Below are 11039 nucleotides of genomic sequence, written 5' to 3' on the forward strand. Positions count from 1 at the left end.
CTCATCAACGGTTATCTGCTGATAGCCGGGAGCTGGATATCGAGGCGCAGGCGATCATACCCTTTGTGCGTAAGTTTCTCTCCGTTATCATTGTCTTTCTGTGAGCCAAATTTCTCTCATCTCATCTCTCTCTCTCTCTCTCTCTCTCTCTGTTCTGTTCTCTCATATCTCCCCTAGACTAGGCTAGTATTGTATTGTATTAGATAGTATTGTATTGTATTGCATTTAGGTCAGTGTAGTATTGTCTTTTTGTATTTATTGTTTAGTTCTGTGGTTAGGAAGTCTCTGTTATATTGTAGTGTATCATATGTACTGTTATCCCCTTTTACAAGTATATTAGACATAATACAGTTAATAGGCCTTGGAACCTAAACCAGTATCTGTGTATTTTCTATAGTGATAAGTGTTCACTTGAGCGTCGGTGACGCTCAAGCAGCTTTGTAGATAGTCAGGTTACACAAGGTTGCACTTACACCCTGTACTCACATTAAGGTATTCAGTGTATTTCATTGGTATAAGGATTTAACATAAAGGTATAGTGTTGTGAGCGTCTGCATCGCTGGTGACCTCCTCGTGGTCTCGAGCGTATGCTACGCCATAGCGATTCATTCCCCTAGACATAACCAATAACGTGTTCTGTGATCACTGGGCCGTGAGCGAACGTGACGCTTGAGCGTCTCGCCTACGGCTGAGCGATCGCTACGCCAATAGCGTACCATTACGGTACTTCTTAAGTAAACAGCGTACAGTGCTCTTAGCTTCATAAAGGGTTGTTTATACGACAAGGAATTTAGCATTTGTCACCACACACAGGGAAAAAAATCTTTATCAGATATCATCTCCACTGTCGACTGGATCATGTCGTCTACCTTCTAAAGTGCCCATGTGGGTTATGTTATGTCGGACTAACCGCGCGTCCCTTTCGCGACAGGATGGCAAACCATCGGTCATCCATACACACGGCCCTCAATGTGGGCTTTTCTGACAAACCGGTAGCACGGCACTTTTTGTCAGTTAGACATCAAGTATCTGCCCTGAAGTGTCAGCTGATTGACTGGGTGCCGCCACCTGTTAGTGGAGGCGATCGCACCTTGTTACTTAAACAGAAGGAAAGCTTTTGGATACACAAACTCAATACAGTGTCACCAAAGGGCCTCAATGAGGCCAACCCCCTTAATATTTTTCTTTAGAATTTTATTTTGCCATAGTTGATTGGATACCTTGGAACACACTTTGTATGTTTCAGGGACATAGGGCACTGTGATACAATCAGCACATACAGGCTGGGTTTCGATTTGTGTTTTATATGTTCTATGTTCTATGTTTTATTTTTTTCATTTTTGTATGTTCTTTTTATGTATATAGATTAAGAAAGTAAGGACAGTTATTTATACGTCCTTGCTTATGTTTTTTATATATATTTTTCTGTTGTTTCCCGGAGCCTTCCCAGGTCCTATACTAGTCACGAGGGTCCACCAATTTCAATGACCACACCACCCACTATTCCCTTTTATTATTTAAAATCTTTTACTACATTATACCAATGTATTACTATAAAGATATTACACTCACATCAGTATTCAATTTGCCTTTGTTGATCAGATATATGTTAGTTTGTATGTGTAGGGTGAGTTGTGGTCATTTGATCTGGTGCCCTCTTATGTCATTTTTGACATTTTTGACATTTCATATTATGGATCATTATTTACATTTGCACTCTTTTTCTTCTGTGGTGATTGACAGGCTACACATAGGTTAATCCAGGATTATACGTGAGGAGACCTCCGGTATACCTCCGAGTCCCTGTGAGCTATGAGTGAACCTGTACATTGATGATTCCACCTGGGGGAGTGTTCATTCTCTGAGAACACCCCCCTCTAGGTTGTACACCTCCTTTAAACATTAGCCAGTGGATAAGCCTAATTACGGTTCTTTCCGCGAGTGGAACGCAGAGACTTCCGGCCAGCGCCACTTCCGCGGAATGGAACGCATGGTGTTCCGGCCGGTGGAACGCAAAAGACGCGTCTCCGGCAGTTGCCCTTCCAAATCGTTAAAATACACTCATTTAAGTAGCCGTGCGTTAGCGATAGCCACTGCCTGTCCTGTGAACCCTGTAACTTTTTTCCCAGTTGGTCTGAGTTAGTTATCTGAGAGGTGATCAGTTAATGAGAGACTGGGTTTATACTAATCTCCTTAATTGGCACTTCCTGTGGTTGATCCTTAAATAGTGCTCAGCTGAGGCTGAACTTTATGCAGCTTCCATTTGGCTCTGGACACTTGAGCAGTGAGTATGGTTCTCCTGCAGCTCCCTTCTGACACATGATTACGGTTGGTGATTATTTTTTCCTGTTGTGCCTCCTTACAGACTGAGTGTCTGACACATGTACAGAGCCCACAAGCTGCCATGAGCTATTTCTACATGTAACTAGGTATGATCTTTTCCAAAATGACGTTGTTAGTGTATTTTCTTATGGTGTAGTTACTCTGTTATTTATCTAATAGGTGACTACGCCTTGCAGCTTCCCCTACGTTATAGGCTTTAACTTCATTATGTGATCAGGCATGTTGCCAACTTTGAAGGCCATTCCACACATCTGAGTGATCTGGCTTGCCGTCCAGGTAATCATTTGCCTATCTAAACAGATAGTCCTAATGGTGGAGGTGTCTCTTTCATCACACGTGGATTATTTCCAAGTATCTCTTTTTTACATATATAAAAAAACAGCTTTTTAATACGTTTTCTGGTTTTTGTGACAGTCTTCAGGGCCTGGGAGGCACTGGTGGTGTTGGTGTTGAATAAATCTGGGTTCTTATACATATTAATTGTAACTGTTTCTGATTGTATAGGTGATTTAAGTGCCAATCTTGATAAAGGTCCGCATAAGGACCGAAACGTCGATGAAATACGGCATCAACAGTGAACCCGAATAAAAATATACTGAATTTACAAGTGACTTCAGAGACTAATTTCTGGGCGTGAGTGCACCTTCCACCTAGATGGTTGTTGTGGTATATTGGTGGCCTCTCTGGTCATTAGGAGCACCCGCCGTCGTTATTACTTTTGATGAGAGTGCAGGATCTTCCAAGACTATATATATATATATATATATATATATATATATATATGTATATATATATATATGTATATATATATATATATATATATATATATGTGTATATATATATATATATATAGATAGCGGTGTTAGGATCGGCACTCAGTGTGGGGGCTGCTGGATTACTTGCTGCGGTGCCTTCTGTGATCCTTGCCAGATCCAATGTAGTAGAAAAGAAGTCAGCGGCACTCAGCAGTCGTAATTATTCTGTATAGAAAACTTTTATTCCAGTCCTACCTACGGCGTTTCGGGGAACAAGCCCCGTCTTCAGGGACAAACAATGCGCATTGTTTGTCCCTGAAGACGGGGCTTGTTCCCCGAAACGCCGTAGGACTGGAATAAAAGTTTTCTATACAGAATAATTACGACTGCTGAGTGCCGCTGACTTCTTTTCTACTATATATATATATATATATATATATATATATATATCTAACGTCCTAGAGGATGCTGGGGACTCCGTAAGGACCATGGGGATAGACGGGCTCCGCAGGAGACATGGGCACTTTAAGAAAGAATTTAGTTCCTGGTGTGCACTGGCTCCTCCCTCTATGCCCCTCCTCCAGACCTCAGTTTGATACTGTGCCCAGAGAAGCTGGGTGCTTTTCAGTGAGCTCTCCTGAGTTTACTGATAGAAAGTATTTTGTTAGGTTTTTTATTTTCAGGGAGCTCTGCTGGCAACAGACTCCCTGCATCGAGGGACTGAGGGGAGAGAAGCAGCCCTACTCTCTGAAGCTAGGTCCTGCTTCTTAGGCACCATTAGCTCCAGAGGGATTGGTACGCAGGATCTCACCCTCGCCGTCCGTCCCAGAGCCGCGCCGCCGTCCCCCTCGCAGAGCCGGAAGATAGAAGCCGGGTGAGTATGAGAAGAAAAGAAGACTTCACAGGCGGCAGAAGACTTCATGATCTTCACTAGAGGTAACGCACAGCACTGCAGCTGTGCGCCATTGCTCCACACACCTCACATACTCCGGTCACTGTAAGGGTGCAGGGCGCAGGGGGGGGGGGGGGGGGGGGGCGGGCGCCCTGGGCAGTATTTGGGACCTCATGTTGGCAAAAGTACACATATATACAGCTGGGCACTGTATATATGTATGAGCCCCCGCCAAAATTACTGTATAAGCGGGATAGAAGCCCGCCGTCGAGGGGGCGGGGCTTCTCCCTCAGCACTCACCAGCGCCATTTTTTCTCCACAGCTCCGCTGAGAGGAAGCTCCCCGGACTCTCCCCTGCTGATACGCGGTAGAAGAGGGTTGAAAAGAGAGGGGGGGCACATAATTAGGTGCAAAAACTATACATACAGCAGCTACTGGGTTAACATTCAGTTACTGTGTTATTCCTGGGATATTATAGCGCAGGGGTGTGTGCTGGCATACTCTCTCTCTGTCTCTCCAAAGGGCCTTGTGGGGGAACTGTCTTCAGAAAGGACATTCCCTGTGTGTGTGTGGTGTGTCGGTATGCTTGTGTCGACATGTCTGATGAGGAAGGCTTTGTGGGAGAGGAGCGGGCGCAAATGAATGTGGTGTCTCCGCCGACGGCGCCGACACCTGATTGGATGGATATGTGGAAGGTTTTAAATGATAATGTTAATTCCTTGCATAAAAGATTTGACAAGGCTGATGCATTGGGACAGTCAGGGTCTCAACCCGTGCCTGACCCTCTGTCGCAGGGACCGTCAGGGTCTCATAAGCGCCCACTATCCCAAATTGTTGACACAGATACCGACATGGATTCTGACTCCAGTGTCGATTACGATGATGCAAAGTTACAGCCAAAATTGGCTAAATCCCTTCGATATATGATTATAGCAATAAAGGATGTTTTGCACATCACAGAGGAAACCCCTGTCCCTGACACGAGGGTGTATATGTATAAGGGAAAGAAGCCTGAGGTAACTTTTCCCCCCTCACACGAACTGAATGAGTTATGTGAAAAAGCTTGGGAATCTCCAGATAAGAAAATGCAGACTTCCAAACGGATTCTTATGGCGTATCCTTTCCCGCCAACGGATAGGCTATGATGGGAATCCTCCCCTAGGGTAGACAAAGCTTTAACACGCTTTTCCAAAAAGGTAGCCCTGCCGTCCCAGGATACGGCTAAACTCAAAGATGCTGATGAACGCAAACAGGAGGTTACCCTGAAGTCCATTTATACACATTCAGGTACCTTACTAAGACCGGCAATTGCATCGGCCTGGGTGTGTAGTGCTGTAGCGGCATGGACGGATACCTTATCTGAGGAATTGGATACCCTAGATAAGGATACTGTATTATTGACCCTGGGGCATATAAAAGACGCTGTCCTATATATGAGAGATGCTCAAAGAGACATTAATTGTAACTGTTTCTGATTGTATAGGTGATTTAAGTGCCAATCTTGATAAAGGTCCGCATAAGGACCGAAACGTCGATGAAATACGGCATCAACAGTGAACCCGAATAAAAATATACTGAATTTACAAGTGACTTCAGAGACTAATTTCTGGGCGTGAGTGCACCTTCCACCTAGGTGGTTGTTGTGGTATATATATATATATATATATATATATATATATATATATTATCCTTTATTTATATGGAGCCACAAGGGATCCACAGCGTGTGATCTACCTATAGTTGACTAAACTGTGCAATACCCTTTTCACCGTAAATACTCTCATCCCTAACGGCTTAAATAAGAGTATAGATATGGTAGCCTTTCTGTAGATTCTTTGTTAGTCTTATTTTTTCCATTCTCGTACACCATTTGCTTTCCTTAGGTGGGCATTCTCTCTTTTTGTAGATGGTGGGGCATAGGGTATTATAGGTCATTTTAGGTATGATGTAGCCATATTGTAAATTGCATTATTGTATGTACTTGTAAAAATGGGGTCAATATCAGGGTATTGCACAGTTTAGTCAACTATAGGTAGATCACAATTTTTAGATATTAGCTCTGTATATCCTCTATAAAGGGATACACTAAATTTAGTATAGCTTGGTACAAGTGTGTAGGGGAACACGATATATAATGACGAATATTGACAGTAAAGTTTAAAAGGGATAACATACTCACTAAGGGGGTGAATTGCTTAGCCACCTTATATTGCATACGTTATTGAAAAATATGGATGTGGTTTTATTATAACACTGATCATTAATCCTTACATAAATAAGTTATATTAAGGGTTTTATGTATGAGTTGTAGCCTCTACTAAATCCCTTCTTCTCTATCTTGCATAATTAACATTAGAATCTCCAGATGACTTGTTTACATTTTCAGTATGTACAGTGGAATGCAAATACTAATGGCGCTGGAACACATATAGTTCAGGCCGCAACGTCAGTGATAAGGTTCCCAGCAGGTTATTGGACACGGCCAACGACGTGATCCATGGCCATATGACCTTATTGAGAGGATACAGAGGCGTTGGTGGTCGTGGAACGCAAGCTGACATGGTGCTGGAACGCATGTGGTCCCGTTCCAGCGTCATGTCAATGAGCTGTAGGAGCCGCGAACAGTCGATCAGGCATTATTAGCCTTATGTACAGCGACCGTATGACCACCAGGTAGTTGTATTAGTACCATTAGGGGAATTAAAAGTTAGTTCTACAGCACTGCTGGTATCGAATGTACTTCTGGGAACGGGAGGTATATCCCATATTCAGTGCCTCTTATTGGATTGATCTGGCTGTCAATTTGATACAGCCTAGTTGCACAGCATTATGGGATAATGAAGTGCATTGTGGGGTGTTCTTAAATACGTTTTTTTTTACACTTACACACTTTATATAAAGATATGCACAAAATTGTGACAATCTAGTACACTAATAGTTTACGTTTTAGGATTGGGATAATCAGCATAGCCCTTCATATTGGATTTTTATAATCCTCTTTGTTGCACCAATCACGTTTCTAAGGGAAGTGATGTAACCACACTGTTCCCTCAAAAGGAGGATTAGTGCACTTATGATTTCATTACAGACACAGGGTTGCCACTGGTGGTTCACAAGAGGGTAAGAACTCTGAATAGTTATATTTCTTTTACGGCATTATTTTTGAGTATCGATATATGGTATTACCTTGATCATGGCCCCATTTGTTGATTAATTAATGTGTTTATCTATATGTAAATTTTTATTATGCATTACATTGTTTAATTTAAATATCTTTGATAAAAAAAGTCACCTATATATATTTTTGTATTGAGCCCTCTGTATAATATAAATATGGTCATAAATTCCTATTGGAGTTTATTTATTATTTTTTACTCCATTTATTTGGCATGGAGTTTTATTTAATTATGAGGTTTATATTTAGCCCTTGTAAGAATTCAATGTTGTCTGTTAGGGGGGTTCTACTAACGAACATTAATCTCATGTAATTAAATTCACCAGGTTCCATACCTATTGGAGTATCCTGTGCATCTGATTGTCTGAATATTATACACAAGTTTTTGATCTGTGAGGTATGTGTATTTTACACACTTAGTATAAAATATATGATTACTATGGAGAACATGTATAATAGAAATAAATATTTTCCAATTAGGCTTTGTGGATCACGCATTTAAAAGTCCCAGTGGTCCATATGGTTTTTCTGATTCCAAGAGGAGCACTCCTTGGTGCTCTACTAATGTATTGATGGTACTTACCAATTTTATGAGGTATGTGTTTTTAAAGACCAATATATAAATTAATTGATCACTATTTTCTTTCTCTCTGTTCTGTCCTGATCAGTTTTTTCATAAGCCTGTACTTTTTGAATGTGTTTCCTTCCGTTTTTAATGTTTTATGAATAATGTTATATGAGCTAAATGTCCTTAAAATTATTTTACAATTGTAGATATACCCCTGATGAAGTCTTGGTATAAGGCGAAACGCATTGGTTTATCTGTATAAGTTAAGTGACCTCCAATCTACAATAAGAAGGAGGAGTCCGTAGAGAATCATTTACATACTTGTTCTCAATGTGACCATCGAAATTGTGTTAACTGTGAGAGGATGTCATCTAATAACATTTGTATTGTTATGGACATTGAAGCTGTATTTTATATTTGGTAATAAATCTTACGAATGAACGCATTGTTATTCTTAATGTATGTAAATGTATGAGACTTTGTAAGGGTTTGTAAAAATTATAGGGGGTGGACACGATCCCTTGGCGCCAATTTCACTATTGTTGTACGTGTGTGTATGTATATATGTGTGTGTATGTATGTATGTATGTGTGTATATATATATATATATATATATATATATATATATATATATATATATATATATATATATATATATATATATATATATATATATATATTGGATTGGATCAGCACTTGTCAAAAACAAGTTTGATAAGCCCGGTGCCCTCACATTCTTATTATAAGAAATATGTAGACCAGTTCAGCGTGGCACTCAAAGGCATAGCCAGATTAAGGGTGGGATGCAGGGCATACTGTACCCCGGGGCACCCCATCCAGAGCAGACTGACATCACTAGCTTTACCTCTTAAGCAGCAGCAGAACCAGCAGCTAGAATGCGAGCAGGACTGTATGCAGTGCAGGTAGAGACACAGGAATATCATGTTTCATGAGCTACCAACAGAGCTTTCTGACCAGAGCAGAGATAGGAGTGTGGAGAGAGCTGTAAGTGACACAGGGATCCCAGCTTCTACTTCTCCCCGCCTGAGTGTCTGAGTCCTGTGGAAACTGTTATGCAACTAAATCATTTGGGTCTAGAGATAGACACACACAGAGTCCTCCTGAGTCCTGTCCCAGTGTGTAAGCACTGTACAGAGTCTGCTGCTATTCTTGCATTTGACAAGATAAATTATTTTATTTTTCGATGTGTATTTTAAGGTTAAGTTGTCTTTGATCCACTACAAGAAAAGTTTATAAAATAGCTGTCTTTCATTTAGATGAAGCTATAAACAGTACCCAGGCATTATTAAACTATTAGTTAAAACTAATATACCCCATTGGTTTACATTTAATATACACAATCTATTCCTCCCACCATGACCCATTCCAGGAGGGACTTCTTAATTTATGATTGCAATCACCTGTGTTGAAGTACCTTTCTTATCAATTAAATAGTTCAACACAATCATATATTAAGTGGGAAGTCCAGGTAGAGAGCATTCTGTCCCTCCTGGAATGGGACATGTTGTTAGGTACAGAGTGAACAATTTAATATACATCCCCCCACCATCTATCGGGGCCCCCCTGTCTTAAGTGCCACAGGCACCCCAAAGGCTTTATCCGGCCCTGCTCAGAGGCATCAAGACTCAGTAAGCTTCCAGTGTGTTACAACATTTCAATGAAGATAGATTTTTATCAAGGATAAAAATGTATCTTTATTGAAACGTCAGAACACACTGCAAGCTTACTGAGTCTTGATGCCTTTGAGTGCCGCACCGAACTGGTCTATATATTTTTTATAATAAGAATGTGAGGGCACCGAGCTTATTAAACTTGTTTTTGACAAGTGGAGATCCAATCCAATAAATATATAGGGAAAACAGAATATCACTACTAAAAAGCGACACAAGGCGCATGCGCCGATATAGAGGAAAACATGAGTTCAAAAATGAGAATGAGGCTTGGGGCACAATAAGGAAGTAATATCTAGTACTAATTGGAATGCAAACGGGTCATTATACCCGCGTTTAGGTGGTTTGATTGAGTTAAGGCCCATACACACTTGACGATGCACACGTCGTTAACGACTTCCCTTGAACTACCCTTGAACAGCTGAGCAAACGACATGAGCATACACACTACCAACGACCAAAGACCATTCATCGTTGAAGCATCCAAGCTGAACAGTTTATTAAAATAATGAGCTGGGAACAGGGCTGGTGAACAGTGGCTTGGTCGTTGGTCGTTCACACCATACACATTCAACGACGTTTCTGGTCGATAACGACCATAGTGGAAATTGAGCATACATGCTCCACAGATAAGCGAGGGTCGTTAACGTCCCGCGGGGCCACGCATTGGTGGTCGTCGGATGCATACATACTTGACGATATAATGAGCGACGACGTTGATGAGGGCTGAAATGAACGACGTCGCTCATTTTATCGTCAAGTGTGTATGGGCCTTTAAACACTTATCTTAAAGGATTATCCATGTCTAGCTGTATTAAAACCCCTGAAGTGTTTCAAAAAACGAGATATGTAGATTAAAAGGTTCTTTAAAATAGTAATTGGAGTATCCTAATTAAGCAACTGACAGAAAGTGACATAAGAGGGCTAGGGGTTTAAATAGAGGAGTCTGTACACCGGCATCCATTGCCATTTGGATGGCTGGAGGGAAAGAACAGGAGAGAGGAGCTTGTTGTAATGTTAGTTCTGATCAAATTTGTAAAAATAACCTGGTGCCATTTCAAATTGGGTTCATTGAACCTGTCTGCACCAATCTGATTACTATTAATTTATGGGAAAGATTTAGGAGTTATTTATAATTCACAATACATCATTGATTATACTAAGAAATAAAGTAAGGAATTTAAATATGATTCAATGCTATTTTTTAAATTAGATTGTTACCGAAGACTGGAGCTACAGTTAATACAGACTGGCACAAGAGCACAGTTTATTTTATTAGATTCTTTAATAGTAAGTATAAGGAGGAATAAGGACATGTAATAATATTAAAAAGAAATATTTAATAAAACACTAAGATTATTTAATTATTTTGTTAACAGTATCAAGAGGACTATTTGGAAAGGCACAAAGATTTTTTCCTTAGATTGTTTAAGAAGACATAAGTCATGCAAAGTGAGTAATTTCTATTTAGCATAATTATAATAATTATAAAATTTATATTTGCTAACAAACATTGTTTAACAACTAGGAACAACTTAATTGATCCAAGGGCCTAGAGAAATTATAATTTGTCACCACTTTCTGTTCTTATATTGTCTATTGTTGGGGATGAGGG

The 11039-nt window shown here is 40.4% G+C and overlaps 2 long non-coding RNA genes across 8 annotated transcripts in view; both read left to right on the forward strand.

The window, feature by feature from the left end:
• The first annotated feature begins 2012 nt into the window (after nt 1-2012).
• Nucleotides 2013-2923, forward strand: LOC135051157 (uncharacterized). The gene is made up of 4 exons (XR_010242080.1): nt 2013-2284; nt 2366-2429; nt 2503-2619; nt 2848-2923. It is a non-coding gene; the product is annotated as an uncharacterized LOC135051157 (long non-coding RNA).
• A 3601-nt stretch (nt 2924-6524) lies between these two features.
• The window catches only part of LOC135046852 (uncharacterized), a 111920-nt gene continuing 107405 nt past the window's right edge, over nt 6525-11039 (forward strand). The window contains exons 1-6 of one of the 7 annotated variants that reach the window (XR_010238934.1): nt 6525-6666; nt 7492-7562; nt 7646-7760; nt 7940-8153; nt 10638-10714; nt 10804-10876. This is a non-coding gene — a long non-coding RNA (uncharacterized LOC135046852). Of the gene's footprint in view, nt 6667-6866; nt 7111-7491; nt 7563-7645; nt 7761-7939; nt 8154-10637; nt 10715-10803; nt 10877-11039 lie in introns of those variants that run through there. The other 6 variants (XR_010238940.1, XR_010238946.1, XR_010238928.1 and 3 more) reach the window with 6 other exon arrangements.

The sequence above is a fragment of the Pseudophryne corroboree genome, chromosome 2, assembly GCF_028390025.1.
Source record: "Pseudophryne corroboree isolate aPseCor3 chromosome 2, aPseCor3.hap2, whole genome shotgun sequence".
NCBI classification, from domain to species: domain Eukaryota; kingdom Metazoa; phylum Chordata; class Amphibia; order Anura; family Myobatrachidae; genus Pseudophryne; species Pseudophryne corroboree.